Source organism: Salmo salar, chromosome 05, assembly GCF_965601325.2.
Source record: "Salmo salar chromosome 05, fSalSal1, whole genome shotgun sequence".
Lineage (NCBI taxonomy): Eukaryota > Metazoa > Chordata > Actinopteri > Salmoniformes > Salmonidae > Salmo > Salmo salar.
In genome coordinates, this window is record NC_138295.1 from 36,291,250 (window position 1) to 36,308,392 (window position 17,143).

The 17,143-nt window shown below is 43.7% G+C and overlaps 1 long non-coding RNA gene across 2 annotated transcripts in view; it reads right to left on the bottom strand.

Annotated features, from left to right (window-relative positions):
* Positions 1-4,643: 4,643 nt before the first annotated feature.
* The window catches only part of LOC145879509 (uncharacterized), a 153,267-nt gene continuing 140,767 nt past the window's right edge, over positions 4,644-17,143 (bottom strand). For both annotated transcript variants that reach the window (XR_014392314.1, XR_014392315.1), the window contains exon 3: positions 4,644-5,715. This is a non-coding gene — a long non-coding RNA (uncharacterized LOC145879509). The remainder of the gene's footprint in view (positions 5,716-17,143) is intronic.

A 17,143-nucleotide genomic window follows, 5' to 3' on the forward strand; every position in this document is an offset into this window, starting at 1 on the left:
GTGTGTGTGTGTGTGTGTGTGTGTGTGTGTGTGTGTGTGTGTGTGTGTGTGTGTGTGTGTGTGTGTGTGTGTGTGTGTGTGGAGTGTGTATATCTGTGTGTGTGTGTATGAGTGTGTGTGGAGTGTGTATATCTGTGTGTGTGTGGAGTGTGTATATCTCTGTGTGTGTGTTTGTGTAAGCGTGTTTGTATCCTTGTGTGACTGTGAGTGTGTGTATGCAAATAAGTTCATCTGCCTTTCTGTGTGTGCAACAGACGCAGGCAGGCACAGCCCTCTCCATCACTGGTGCCCCTGACAACACAGGAAATGGATCCCACCCGGTGGCAGGCTCAGCCTTCACACTATTTAGCACCACAATTATCCCCCATTCATTCACAGGCTGGATGAACCATATAAGGCCAACTGTGATTCAGCGATGATCAGCGCAATGTGAAACCACGGGTCTGGCCTAGCAATTTGATGTAATTGTGCTGCTGTGATCTTCTGTAGTAGGTGAGGCACCTCCTTTATTGTGCCATTCTACTGGAGGGAGAGAATTAGAATGAAGGAGTCTTTGATTTTAGGTGGACACAGTAATAATATCTGGAAGAGGTACAATGGTGTAGCATATTGTGGGTGATCAAACAGAGTAGGGGAAAATTAACAGTGATGTAAAGTACTTAAGTAAAAAATACTTTAAAGTACTACTTATGTCGTTTTTGGGGGTATCTGTACTTTACTATTTACCCTACCGTTCAAAAGTTTGGGGTCACTTAGAAATGTCCTTGTTTTTGAAAGAAAGGTACATTTTTTTGTCCAGTAAAATAACGTCAAACTGACCAGAAATACAGTGTAGACATTGTTAATGTTGTAAATGACTATTGTAGCTGGAAACAGCAGATTTTTTTATGGAATATCTACATAGGTGTACAGAGGCCCATTATCAGCAACCATCACTCCTGTGTTCTAATGGCACATTGTGTTAGCTAATCCACATTTTTCATTTTAAAAGGCTAATTGATCATTAGAAAACCCTTTTGCAATTATGATAGCACAGCTGAAAACTGCTGTACTGATTAAAGAAGCAATAAAACGGGCCTTCTTTAGTCTAGTTGAGTATCTGGACCATCAGTATTTGTGGGTTCGATTACAGGCTCAAAATGGCCAGAAATAAATGACTTTCTTCTGAAACTCTTGTTCTGAGAAATGAAGGTTTTCCATGCGAAAAATTGCCAAGAAACTGAAGATCTCATACAACGCTGTGTACTACTCCCTTCACAGAACAGCGCAAACTTGCTCTAAACAGAATGGAAAGAGGAGTGGGAGACCCCGGTGCACAACTGAGCAAGAGGACAAGTACATTAGAGTGTCTAGTTTGAGAAACAGACACCTCACAAGTCCTCAACTGGCAGGTTCATTAAATAGTACCTGAAAAAAACACCAGTCTCAACGTCAACAGTGAAGAGGCGACTCCAGGATGCGGGCCTTCTAGGGAGTGACGGTTGCTGATAATGGGCCTCTGTACGTCTATGTAGATATTCCATTAAAAACCTGCCGTTTCCAGCTACAATAGTAATTTACAACATTTCCTGACACCCAAAAGTACTCGTTATATTTCGAATGCTTAGCAGGACAGGAAAATGGTCCAATTCACACACTTATCAAGAGAACATCCCTGGTCATCCCTACTGCCTCTGATCTGGCAGACTCACTAAACACAAATATTGCATTTGTAAATGAAGTCTGAGTGTTGGAGTGTGCCCTTGGCTATCCGTAAATATAAAAACAAGAAAATGGTGCCATCTGGTTTGATTAATATAAAGAATGTGAAATTATGATACTTAAGTATATTTTAGTAATTACATTTACTTTTGATATTTGAAGGGATACTTCAGAATTTTGGCAATGAAGCCCTTTATCCACTTCCCCTGAGTCAGATGAACTTATGGATACCATTTTTATGTCCAGTATAAAGGAAGTTAGAGGTAGTTTGACGAGCCAACGCTAACTAGCGTTAGCACAATGACTGGAAGTCTATGGGTATCTGCTAGCATGCTAGTCTCGGTTGGAATGGAGGTAGGGCAAGTAACGGACATCCTCCCACCACCATGGTCATGGGGAGCTGTAGGGACGGCACAGAGCACAGTGAACCCGATGACCTTTAGCTAATGGAGGTCTGGCCTCTGATCAATGCACTGAGAGACTGGCGGAGGCCATCTTGCCCTTTCACTGAGAGATGGGATGGAGGGGACAGAGGGGGACGGAGGGCGGCAGCCAACAGGCACGCCATGCGGCCATCGACCCTGCCAGTCTCCCATCCTGTGGGTGACAGCTGTGCCAGCGGGCCTGGGGATGGTAATGTCAAGATGCCACTCTGCCCTGCCACCAAGGAAGGACAGCCAACCTCTCAGTCTCTGTGCTGTAGGGAGGGAGGGAAAGTCACTGCAGATTTATGTATTATGGCTTTGTGGTCAAATGGAATCAGCTTAACAGGTGTAGGATCTTAATTTAAACACCCTGTTGCAGGAGAAAGTTCCTGCAATGCAATACATTTACATTTTGAGGTTTAAAAAGGCTTCTGAAGGTTATCATTTTCACTTTTACATTTCAGACTTGATTTTCCTTTATGAAAAATGGATTCTAATTCACATTTCCTCTTGCTGCAGGATTATTTTCCTGCTGTAGCAAACTGGCTCAAATGATGATCCTACATCTGTATCAGTATAGTGTAATTAAGAATCTGACGAAAGACCGAGAGCAAGTGATTATTATAATTATATAATGTAGTGTAATTACAGTTTCAGCGAAGACATAAGCCAAGTTTAGGGCAGTGTAAAATATTAGCATTTTCTGTGGTTGTAACTTGAAATGCAGTGTTGGGGATTTAAATGTTTGTGTAAAGCTTTGGGATTGAGATGTTGAGATGTCATTTTGTAGTGTGATGCTCTGTACAACCCAGATGGCTCACTACTGTGTCGTTCACCATAGTAGCCTCTGAGACACATGAATGACATACAGCTCGATACACATTAGCATAGAACAACAAATGAACAACAGTTTTTGCATTGTAATGAATTACACACCACCTTACAATCATGCAAAGCAATACATAAGACCAACCGCACATAAATCACATTCCATACGGAGGGGAAAAAAGCTCAGAGATAGATTTGGAGCAGATTTCTCTTTTTATTATCATTATCATTAACAGTAATTTGATACTCAAACCTCCTGTGACCTTTTCACAGCGTCCTCCATTCCCAGAAGAGCCACTCAATAGCACGAGCAGAAGGCAAAGTGCAGAGAGAGAGAGAGAGGGAGAGGGAGAGAGAGAGAGAGAGGGAGAGAGAGAGAGAGAGAGAGAGAGGAGAGGAGAGAGAGAGAGAGAGAGAGAGAGGATAGGGAGAGAGCGAGATAGTGAGATTAAGATTGATAGTGTACACTGCACAGTACATTATACACAATATATACGTGCAGAGAGACAGAAAAAAAGTGTGTTAGAGATTGAGTGTGCACTATACAGTCAATTATACACAGAGAGACAGACAGAGAGACGAAAGAGAGAGGGAGGGAGAGAGAATAGTGAGAGAGATAGTCCGTAATATACATTATAAACATGATTATCATATCGCTGATGTACTTTTATATGGTGCTCCTCAATGCACATTCCTAAAATTCAAATGCAATCCAAAACAATTTAGAAGTGGAAACACATGAAGACGTCATGCGGTCACCGCGGGCCAGTGGTGGGGCATACTGTCTGTGTGTGATTACCATGCAGTTACACTTACTGTACATTTGGCCATAAGCCCCACCGACGGACCGACTGAGGAGAATATGGGGCAATCTGAGAGGGGCATGTCTGGCCTGTGACAGGCTCAACTCGCCAGCGTTTCCTCCTTATCAGAAGCTAGGGGTGGCGAAACTAATTGAAAAGCTACTTAGGTTTTCTTCCTCTCATATAAATGGATTACAGTCTTTGCCTCCATGCTTTGGTCCTATGTTTACTCAATGAGATTTGACACTAGAGTGGAGGGATAGGTCCACTCCCAATTTGATCCCACACGCCCAATTCCATACTAACAATCAGCGCCTGTCTCTGTCTCACACCCTCCTGTGTTTATTATCTTAGCAGGCCAATAAAATGGCCCATCATACTATATATACTGTATAAACATGTTAATATATGTATACATGTGGGGATATGGTATGGGGGAGGCTGACACCCTTGGTCAGGGACTTACGAGGGTGCAGGGGAGCGAGGAAAGGGGTGCAGAGAGAACCCCGTGGATCCACTGAGTGGTGTGGCAGACTCCCCAACCTCCTGCTAGGATTTGTTGGAATGTGAGAGAGGAGGATTTTAGCACCAGGCGAGCCACGCCAGAGCCACGCAGACTTCATGCCATCTGTCTCCCCCCTCCGTCCTCCTTTTGCCAAACTCATTAGACCTTTTTTTTCTCTCCTTTTCATCCCTTGTCACAAGACTAGGGGACATACTGGGATCTGCTAACGCACTAGAGGAAAGAATGGAGGGAGGAAATGGAAGAAGAAGCTCAATAAACAGATTTAGAAATCTGGGTTCATTAATATGTATTCATGATGTACTGACAGCCTGAACGACATGCAGGCTCTGTATCACAGAGAAACTGAGTCTTCATACTGGGTATGTTGTATCAAAGTTTAATGACCATAAAACACTTCCACGAGTCAGTAAAGTCAGTCAGTAAAGTCTAACACTGGATTGAAGGCAACAATGTCAAAAAGGTATTCATTTTAATAACATATTCTCGTATATTTAACTTCTATTGTCCTTCAAGAGTGGCCGCATTTTTTTTATATTGCATGTCCAGTTTTTCATTGGTAGGACTGTGAGGTAGAGACACATCGTACATTATTATGAAGGAGTTAGTGAAATGGAAGTCTTTTGTGATTAGTCAGAAACATGTCAGATTAATTATCATAACTGTCAATATGGTGTCATATATGCCCCAATTACTTAATGACCTAATAAACAGTATCATAAATAACAGTATGTTGTCGATATGTTCATTTGAACCAGTAATGAAGTCAAGTGAGTAATGTTGTATATGTACTGTATGTTCAAATCAGGAAAACAGTCATCTACAAGCCTTAATTGATCAGGTCAACTTCACATCCATAAATCCCTGAAAACAAACATTTTTCCAACATGAAGCTTTTGACAAACAGATTACACATTTAACACATCATAACCAAGTTTAGGAGGGCTCAGGATCATGATTCAGCGGGCATTATGAAATCCAAAACAGATCCCCTCATCAAATGGCTCTGTGAGCCCTGTGGTGGTCTGATGGGGTTGACCCCTGGCCCTCTCCCTGTGGGGGGCAGCTGAGGAGGGGGCGCGGGAGATCACACGAAGGCCCTGTTCTGGCTCCATGTCCAAACAGCCTGGTCTGTTCAGGAGGAGGGTGGAGGGGTGGAAGTGTACCCCCTCATCCTAAAGAGTGCACCAGGTGGCAAGGACGTGGGCAGGGGGCTTTTGATGCTGACCCCTGGTCCCTGGGATGGGATGGCTCTAGTCATTGATCCAGCCAGAGGAGGGAGGGGAGCCAGGTGCCCCTGGTGGGGATGGGGATCAGCTGCTACGGTCTGGGTATGGAGGAGAGGAGTCTGGGCCCACACTGGTCCCAGTCATGCCAGTAGTCACAGCCCCAGTGTTGACTGGCTGTGATGTTGTAGACAGGGTGCGGTCTAACACTGAAAGCAAAAGGGAACAGATTAATATATATATATATATATATATATATATATACAGTGCCTTGCGAAAGTATTCGGCCCCCTTGAACTTTTCGACCTTTTGCCACATTTCAGGCTTCAAACATAAAGATATAAAACTGTAATTTTTTGTGAAGAATCAACAACAAGTGGGACACAATTATGAAGTGGAACGAAATTTATTGGATATTTCAAACTTTTTTAACAAATAAAAAACTGAAAAATTGGCCATGCAAAATTATTCAGCCCCTGTAAGTTAATACTTTGTAGCGCCACCTTTTGCTGCGATTACAGCTGTAAGTCGCTTGGGGTATGTCTCTATCAGTTTTGCACATCGAGAGACTGACATTTTTGCCCATTCCTCCTTGCAAAACAGCTCGAGCTCAGTGAGGTTGGATGGAGAGCGTTTGTGAACAGCAGTTTTCAGTTCTTTCCACAGATTCTCGATTGGATTCAGGTCTGGACTTTGACTTGGCCATTCTAACACCTGGATATGTTTATTTGTGAACCATTCCATTGTAGATTTTGCTTTATGTTTTGGATCATTGTCTTGTTGGAAGACAAATCTCCGTCCCAGTCTCAGGTCTTTTGCAGACTCCATCAGGTTTTCTTCCAGAATGGTCCTGTATTTGGCTCCATCCATCTTCCCATCAATTTTAACCATCTTCCCTGCCCCTGCTGAAGAAAAGCAGGCCCAAACCATGATGCTGCCACCACCATGTTTGACAGTGGGGATGGTGTGTTCAGGGTGATGAGCTGTGTTGCTTTTACGCCAAACATAACGTTTTGCATTGTTGCCAAAAAGTTCGATTTTGGTTTCATCTGACCAGAGTACCTTCTTCCACATGTTTGGTGTGACTCCCAGGTGGCTAGTGGCAAACTTTAAACAACACTTTTTATGGATATCTTTAAGAAATGGCTTTCTTCTTGCCACTCTTCCATAAAGGCCAGATTTGTGCAGTATACGACTGATTGTTGTCCTATGGACAGAGTCTCCCACCTCAGCTGTAGATCTCTGCAGTTCATCCAGAGTGATCATGGGCCTCTTGGCTGCATCTCTGATCAGTCTTCTCCTTGTATGAGCTGAAAGTTTAGAGGGACGGCCGGGTCTTCGTAGATTTGCAGTGGTCTGATACTCCTTCCATTTCAATATTATCGCTTGCACAGTGCTCCTTGGGATGTTTAAAGCTTGGGAAATCTTTTTGTATACAAATCCGGCTTTAAACTTCTCCACCACAGTATCTCGGACCTGCCTGGTGTGTTCCTTGTTCTTCATGATGCTCTCTGCGCTTTAAACGGACCTCTGAGACTATCACAGAGCAGGTGCATTTATACGGAGACTTGATTACACACAGGTGGATTCTATTTATCATCATTAGTCATTTAGGTCAACATTGGATCATTCAGAGATCCTCACTGAACTTCTGGAGAGAGTTTGCTGCACTGAAAGTAAAGGGGCTGAATAATTTTGCACGCCCAATTTTTCAGTTTTTTATTTGTTAAAAAGTTTGAAATATCCAATAAATTTCGTTCCACTTCATGATTGTGTCCCACTTGTTGTTGATTCTTCACAAAAATTACAGTTTTATATCTTTATGTTTGAAGCCTGAAATGTGGCAAAAGGTCGAAAAGTTCAAGGGGGCCGAATACTTTCTCAAGGCACTGTATACACAGTACCAGTCAAAAGTTTGGAGACACCGACTCATTCAAGGGTTTTTCTTTATTTTTACAATTTTCTACATTGTATGCTTCCCTATTTGGTAAAAGACCAAGTCCATATTATGGCAAGAACAGCTCAGATAAACAAAGAGAAACGACAGTCCATCATTACTTTAAGTTTGAAAGTTTCTTCAAGTGCAGTCTCAAAAACCATCAAGCGCTATGATGAAACAGGCTCTCATGAGGACCGCCACAGGAAAGGAAGACCCAGAGTTACCTCTACTGCAGAGGATAAATTCATTAGAGTTACCAGACTCATAAATTGCAGCCCAAATAAAAGTAACAGACACATCTCAATATCAACTGTTCAGAGGAGACTGAGTGAATCAGGCCTTCATGGTCAAATTACTGCAAAGAAACCACTACTAAAGGACACCAATTAGAAGACTCCGCGTCTCAAAAAGACACGGCGGTTATAACCAAAAATCTCAAATTTGGACTCATCAGACCAAAGGACAGATTTCCACCGGTCTAATGTCCATTGCTCGTGTTTCTTGGCCAAAGCAAGACTCTTCTTCTTATTGGTGTCCTTTAGTAGTGGTTTCTTTGCAGCAATTCGACCATGAAGACCTGATTCACATAGTCTTATTTGAACAGTTGATGTTGAGATGTGTCTGTTACTTGAACTCTGTGAAGCATTTATTTGGGCTGCAATTTCTGAGGCTGGTAACTCTAATGAACTTATCCTCTGCAGCAGAGGTAACTCTGGGTCTTCCTTTCCTGTGGCGGTCCTCATGAGAGCCAGTTTCATCATAGAGCTTGATGGTTTTTGCGACTGCACTTGAAGAAACTTTCAAAGTTCTTGAAATGTTCTGGATCTATTAAAGCAACGATGAACTGTGGTTTCTCTTTGCTTATTTGAGCTGTTCTTGCCATAATATGGACTTGGTCTTTTACCAAATAGCCCTATCTTCTGTATACCACCCTGCCTTGTCACAACACAACTAATTGGCTCAAACAAGAAGGAAAGAAATTCCACAAATTAACTTTTAACAAGGCACACCTGTTCATTGAAATGCATTCCAGGTGACTACCTCATGAAGCTGGTTGAGAGAATGCCAAGAGCGTGCAAAGCTGTCATCAAGGCAAAGGGTGGCTACTTTGAAGAATCTCAAATATAATATTTGTTTAACACTTTTTGGTTACTACATGATTCCATGTGTGTTATTTCATAGTTTTGATGTCTTCACTATTATTCTACAATGTAGAAAATAGTACAAATAAAGAAAAACCCTTGAATCAGTAGGTGTGTCCAAACTTTTGAATGGTACTGTACATGTTCGTGAAGCCCAAACTATTCGGATGCAACAAACAGAAGTTGGCAGATCGGCTGTACCAACTTCAGACGAGTCCCAAGAAGCTTGTGGGGGTCGTAGATCAAAATGGAGAACGCCATCGTGTTCGGACGCTACAGATGGTCTGACAAACACCAGTCTAGCTCTGTCACCTTTACCGCAGATGCGAAAGTGTGACAGGCGGTTTGTTGAGAAAAATCACAAATGATAGAGCGTGGCGCGAAATACAAAAACCTAAAAAATGCTATAATTTAAATTTTTCAAACATATGACTATTTTACAACATTTTAAAGACAAGACTCTCGTTAATCTAACCACATTGTCTGATTTCAAAAGGCTTTACAGCGAAAGCAAAACATTAGATTATGTTAGGAGAGTACACAGCCAAAAATAATCACACAGCCATTTTCCAAGCAAGCATATATGTCACATAAACCAAAAACACAGCTAAATGAAGCACTAACCTTTGATGATCTTCATCAGATGACACTCCTAGGACATTATGTTATACAATACATGCATGTTTTGTTCAATCAAGTTCATATTTATATCCAAAAACAGCTTTTTACATTAGCATGTGATGTTCAGAACACAACAATTACTCATCATAAACGTTGACAAAATACATAACAATTATTTTAAGAATTATAGATACAGAACTCCTTTATGCAATCGCTATGTCAGATTTTAAAATAGCTTTTCGGCGAAAGCACATTTTGCAATATTCTGAGTACATAGCTCAGCCATCACGGCTAGCTATTTTGACACCTGCCAAGTTCGGGACTCACTAAACTCAAAATTACTATTAGAAAAATTGTATTACCTTTGCTGATCTTCGTCAGAATGCACTCCCAGGACTGCTACTTCAACAACAAATGTTGTTTTTGTTCCAAATAATCCATAGTTATGTCCAAATACCTCTGTTTTGTTTGTGCGTTCAGGTCACTATCCAAAGGATATCGCGCAAGCGCATTTCGAGACAAAAAAAATCAAAATGTTCCTTTACCGTACTTAGAAGCATGTCAAACGCTGTTTAAAATCAATTTTTGTGGTATTTTTCTCGTAAAATAGCGATAATATTCCAACCGGACAATAGTGTATTCATTCAAAGAGAGAAAATAAAAAATAGCATGGTCGCGGGACCGCGCATCTCCAATCTCTTTGCCACTAGGCAGACCACTGACAAACTGTGCTAGTATACTCTGCCCAGAGACAGGAGATGCCTCAATCCGCTTTCTGAAGGCTTTAGAGAGCCAATGGAAGCCTTAGAAAGTGCTTCGTAACAGCTCAGATACTGTAGTTTCGATAGAGAACAAAAAGAAGAACTACAAATTTACAGACAGGCCACTTCCTGCTTGGAAACTTCTCAGGTTTTTGCCTGCCATATGAGTTCTGTTATACTCACAGACACCATTCAAACTGTTTTATAAACTTCAGAGTGTTTTCTATCCAAATCTACTAATCATATGCATATTCTCGTTTCTGGGCAAGAGTAGTAACCAGTTTAAATCGGGTACGTTTTTTTCATCGGGCCGTGAAAATACTGCCCCCTATCCACAACAGGTTTTAACATGTGAACTCTAAATGTGGTTTCACATGTGACGTTTAAGCTCAACATGTGAAAACAGCCATTACACGTGAAAAAGCTATTTTCACATGTGAAACTGCAAATTTCACGTTTCTTTTGTAAGGGGATGCATGGATTCTTTGACTGGAGACGTTTTTTATTGAAATGGGGTGAATGCTGAAAATTACTGAAAGTAATGCAAGGTAAAATACAGCAAAGTGACATCACCGTGAAAAAAGTAAATGTTGAATGACTGACAACCAGTGTTAGGTACACAACTAGGTTACAACAGAAAACATAGAATGAGCAGAATACTTCACCAATGTCAGATGTGTAGTAACAAGATCAGCCAGTCAATGAATGTCACGGGTGTCGTAATGTAGAGACCAAGGCGCAGCGGGTTGCGTGCTCATAATTATATTTATTATAGCGAACACGGAAAAACAATAAACAAAGAACGACAGCTAACAGATTTGCAGGCTAAACAACAGCAGTGCAAATACAACTACCCACAATCAACCAGGTGAAAACAAGCTCCCTATATATGACTCTCAATCAGGAACAACAATGTACAGCTGTTCCTGATCGAGAGCCACACAGACCAACAAAGAAATATACAAACTAGAAAAACTTAGAATACCAAAACAAGAACATACACCAAAACCCCGGAACACATAAATAAAACACCCCTCTACATACACATAACCCCCGAACCACATAAAACAAATACCCCCTGCCACGTCCTGACCAAACTACAATAACAAATAACCCCTATTACTGGTCCTATTACTGGACGTGACAGTACCCCCCCCCCCCCCCCCCCCCCCAAAGGTGCAGACCCCGTATGCACCTCAAAAAAATAATAAAAAATAAACCCCTAACTAAAGGGAGGGAAGGGAGGGTGGCTGCCGTCAACGACGGCTCCTGTGCTACACCCCCCCTACCCAAACCTCCTACAGTGGAGGTGGCTTAGGCTCGGGCCTAAGACCACCCCCTGACCAGTCCACTCCTCCCAAATACCTAGGCCTGACTCGTGTCACTGTAGACCCTGGACTGTAGGGTGACTCATTCGGTTCCGGACCGTAGGCAGACTCACTCGGTTCCGGACCGTAGGCAGACTCACTCGGTTCCGGACTGTAGGCAGACTCACTCGGTTCCGGACCGTAGGCAGACTCACTCGGTGCCGGACTGTAGGCCGTCTCATTCGGTTCCGGACTAGACACTGTTGCCGGATACTCTGGACGAGATACTGTTGCCGGACACTCTGGACGAGGTACTGTTGCCGGACACTCTGGACGAGGTACGGTTGCCGGACACTCTGGACGAGGTACTGTTGCCGGACACTCTGGACGAGGTACTGTTGCCGGACAATCTGGACGAGGTACTGTCGTCAGACACTCTGGACGGAGTACTGTCGTCGGAAGCTCGGGACTGAGCTGACGCACTGGAAGCCTAGTGCGTGGGGCTGGTAGTGGAGGTACCAGACTGGAGACACGCACTTTAAGGCTAGTGCGAGGAGCGGGAACAGGCTGAATAGGACTGGGCTGACGCACTGGAGGCCTGGTGCGTGGTGCCGGTACTGAATATACCGGGCCGTGGAGGCACACTGGCGGTCTCGATCGCACCTCCTGCACAACCCGTCCTGGCTGGATGGAACTAGTAGCCCTGTACGAGCGGAGTGCTGGTACAGGGCGAACTGGGCTGTGCAGGGGCCTGATGGTTGCCGTGCGTAGAGCGGGCATAGGGTAGCCTGGACCTAGGAGGCGCACCGGTGAACAGATGCGCTGTGCAGGCATCCTCCTACCAGGCTGGATGCCCACTCTAGCACGGCACTTGCGAGGGGCTGGGATCACTCGCACCGGACTGTGCGTGCGTATGGGCGAAATCGTGCGCACTTCAGCATACCTCGGCGCTCTCCACTCCATACGTTCCCCAGAACAACCACGGGAGCTGGCTAAGGGCTCACCCTTGGCCCAGCCAAACTACCCGTGTGCCCCCCCCAAAAAAATATTGGGGGTGCCTCTCCGGCTTCCTCGCCAGCCGTGTTCCCCAGTAGCATTCCCGGTCCTCACCAGACTTCCTCCATGGGCCCTCTCCGGCCAGAATCTCCTCCCAAGTCCATGACTCACGACAGTCCACCCGTTGCTCCTTCCTCCGCTGCTTGGTCCGTGTTTGGTGGGTAGTTCTGTCACGGGTGTCGTAATGTAGAGACCAAGGCACAGCGGATTGAGTGCTCATAATTATATTTATTATAGCGAACACGGAAAAACAATAAACAAAGAACGACAGCTAACAGATTTGCAGGCTAAACAACAGCAGTGCAAATACAACTACCCACAATCAACCAGGTGAAAACAAGCTCCCTATATATGACTCTCAATCAGGAACAACAATGTACAGCTGTTCCTGATCGAGAGCCACACAGACCAACAAAGAAATATACAAACTAGGAAAACCTACAATACCAAAACCAGAACATACACCAAAACCCCGGAACACATAAATAAAACACCCCTCTACATACACATAACCCCCGAACCACATAAAACAAATACCCCCTGCCACGTCCTGACCAAACTACAATAACAAATAACCCCTATTACTGGTCAGGATGTGACAATGAATTAGGAAAAATCTCTGTCAAATCTAAATGAATATGTTAAATCTTCATTTTAATCGACTGTTGTACAAAATAACGACTGGAAAAAATAGGAGTGAGAGAAAGCCAGTGAGAAATCAACGTTTCAAATGTGAGCACCATTACACATCCAAGAGATGTAAATCTCAATTGAACTTATCTGGTTAAATAAAGGATAAATAAATAATACATTCAAATAGTAGTGTTGCTGGTCTCTCATTCATAATGAGCTGATGCCCTGCTGGAGTCGCTGGAAGAAGACAGTACCTCAAAATCTGCCAGCACTTCCAACACTGTGTCTGTATCTGGGCCAGGCTTGGAGGAGGGTTAGTGTTATCAGTGTCTAAACTCTGTACCTTCTATGTCTATAAGACATTTACTACACACACACACACACACACACACACACACAGACATTCACGTGCACACACACACACACACACACAAACACACACACACCCAAAAGACAGGGACTATAATCCTCCCACTTCCCTGGGGCTTGGATGTGAAAGCAGGCTGGATGGAAGAAGAAATGAAGATGTGTCTGATTCCAACAGCAGCCAATAGGAGAGCAGCGCCTTACACCCAGTTCTCTCTGATTGGTTCTCCTGGCCCTCTTCATCTCCGGGCCCATATCATTCTCTCTAATCACAAGCACACCAGCAGTCTGACCCAAAGACAACAAGACCCAGGGAGGGATGGAAGGAGGATGGAGGGATGGAAAGAAAGTGTGTGGGAGGGAACAGCAGCCATGCACGGTGTCAGTAGTAGCCAGTGTGTTATTATTAATAAAGCATTAAAAAGTGAGCACATCAAAGCATACAGGGGCCATGCTATCATACATGAAAGTAACATACTATAGCTTAATGTCTCCTAAGGCGCGTTATGGTGACGCTGCTTTCATTTGAAATGCATTGTGTGGCGAATGGATTTGTGAGAGTGGAGAAAGCGTGGCGTGGGTGCAGACCATAATTTAAAACCTGACCTCATAGGCTCTTCAAAGCCTTAGTGACTGAGGATATTTAGTGCTTACTGGTGTAGGAGACCCGCGCCAAGGCTGTATAAACAACAGATATGTACATGCTGGCATAGCTGGTGATGCATAGGCCTACTTACATACCACATGATCAATACTCACTACAAACAACAACAACAACAACATTTGGAAACCTTTTATTTATTTTGTTCCTATTATCAGATCACACAGCACATTATATTGACATTCCCTGGGAATAAAAATGTCTCAGTTGATGTTACAATTTCTCTTTTTCCACCCCATAAACCATGAATCCTCAATCCTGCAATTGGCACTATTGCGGTAATACTCATTTTGCAAATGGAGACGGCTGGAAGTAAGACATCTTTCTCTCTCTCTCTCTCTCTCTCTCTCTCTTTACCACCGACGCCAGGTAATTATCCTAATCTACCTTCCTTCTCCGCTCCTGCTCTTCTCTCCTCCACCGCATCACGCTGCTTTGGACCACCTCTTGTGCCTTCATTATCAGCACTGGGAGTGTCTAATGGCTTGGCTCTCTCACAGCGCAGTCTGTCGGAGGAGAGACAGCCTGCTGAGGAAAAGAGATGGAGGGACCAGAGAAGAGGGGGGAATTGGGGAGAGGAGGAGTGAGGAGGGGGGGGGGGGGGGAGGGAAGGAGATACAGCACTGAAGGTTAACATCTCAATCACTTCGGGGGCAATTCTGCCAGACTCCGTTAGCTCCAGCTTTTCAGGCGTCTCCCTGGAAACGAACGGCGGCGGGACAAGTTTGTCTGTCGCAATGTCAAAGAGGTGGAGAGGAGGAGGACACTTTGGAGGTGGACAGTGTGCGTGTGTGTGTCAGGATGAGTTGGCCATGGGATGGGTGTATTTAGTGCGACGGGTCGTGTTTTAAGATGGGACAGGGCGGCCGGTGCACCACAACATACAACAGACTCCCACCTTGTCTCTTGGAGACAGCAAGCCATTTAACATACAGAAGGACTGGGGGTGGCAATTCAGTTGCACATTTTTTCTAAATGACACCCTTGATGGATGGAAAAATGTTGGGGTCCCTGAACAGATTTATGCGGTACGAAAATAAAATGTGTGACATCAAGACAAAAAGACAGACATTTTCAAAGCTACTTTTGAACCCCTAAAGAGAGCAGTGACAAATGCTACCACACCCACACTCCTTCTGCACCATACCTGTTTTTCAACACTCCAAAAATGTCATATAGTCTAACTGTGATATTGTACGTTGTAAATGGCACAAACACAATACACATGGACTCATTCCAAGTGTACTGTAACTGTACATTTCATGCATGGAGGAACGACACAGATTGAGATGGTCTCTGCTTCCATGTAAATATACATACCATACAGTATATATAATGAGTTATTGACTATGGAGGTCTAGCACGACATGCCTTTAGAAGGGTACTACCGTGTACTCCATTTAAATGCTAATGAATAGTAATGAATGTGTATTATATAAAGTTTACGACTTGCACACATAAAACAAATGTGTTAGCCTACACATAAACGTACCGCATGGGCGCACTCGCTCACTGAAATGATTCTAGATACAGTATAGCACATTCCGTTGAGTTGCTAAATGCTATGCAACTACATAGAGAGCTGTGCACCACTTAGATGAAAGCATGATCTCAGTGTAGAGCCTGGGTACTGTTTGGTCACCCATAAACAATTGGGTCAGTGTTAGCCTAAAACGTGGCATTAGCGCAGTATTAGTCAACAGCCTGAGTCAATACACCCCACTGGGCTCCGTGTCCTCCTACAAACACAAACAATTGCTCTAGCAAGGCCTCTGCAACTAGATGGAAACATCAATTACAGTAAATTACACCAAAACAATGAGAAACACTTTAATTTGTTTAATCTCCTGAGCTGTTTTGGATGAAAGCAATGGGCGCTGGAGTAAGATAACATTACATAGCCCAAAGTTATTACCCCCCCCCCCCCATAATGTTCATACATACAGCAGGAGTGGGCTATTTATATTTTGCTCCTCAGGATGTACTACGAAAGGAGCATCAACTTCAAAATAATGTGCTCAATGTGCGGCCCACTTTATGGACGTAGCTGAATTCCAAATAGGAGACCCTGAAAATCCACGGCAGCTCCAATGTTTGTCTGGAGAGCTGCAAGCATCCGGAGTTTCATAGCAGAGAAAATAGCCACAGCTCCATTGAAACACAAAAAGCTTTATGCGCTTGTGTAGGGGAGGAAAACACACACATTATGTGATTAGAAAATAATTGTAAGTCACAATCCTGGGATAGAGGCCTCGACATTCTCTATAAGGTCGACTTTAAAGAGGAGGTGAAAACAATGGACCAAATACTCACTTTGTGTGTTCGCTCATTCTCTCAGAGAAACCACAAATGACTAGTCTACTAAATTCTAGCAACTCAAAACAGTAACTATGCACCAAAACAAAAAGCGAAGAACTTCAACCAAACACTGTAATGTTTCAATGAGCTGCTTTGCCATGGTTGATTATCAGGGGGGGGGGGGGGGGGGTTGGATGCAGGGGACAGACAGATGAAGATTTTGGCTGTTCCAGAAAGCTTTTTTTTGGGGGGGGGGGGTGGAGTAAATGAAAGACAAATGCCAGTAGTGCCCACTCAGCTATTTTCCCTGTCAAGATCAAAGGCTCCGCTGGACTGGCCTCTCCGCGGGAAACTTGAAATGGGCCCTGCCTTTGTTTGCTGTTGCTAGGAGACCTGCAGACAGCTGAAAGTGTTTGCAGTGGGGTACAAGATCAAAAACATTTCCAATATACATTTTTAAGACTGCTGTGTATTCCAGGCTTAGGCTTGTAATTTACAGGACAAAAATAAAAGACCAAGAAATAATGATGTCTCTGTGTGTTGGTCATGGACTAAATTGACGATTTGCTTGATTTTCGCTGTTGGCAAAGCAAGGTAGTTTAATAGTGACAGGGTTGCATGTTTATAACACACTTGGAAGGGTACATCACTGTTCTTTTCTGTAGTAGGCCTAAAAACAGTATGATATAAAGAGAAGTGAGAATCACACCTTATGTTATATCTTTTGATATTGTTATGGAGAATTAACATAATGGATATATTCGTTTGGTTAGTCCAATGCCCCCCCCCCCCCCCCCCCCCCCCCTCTCTCTCTCTCACACACACACACACACACACACACACCCTTGCCCAC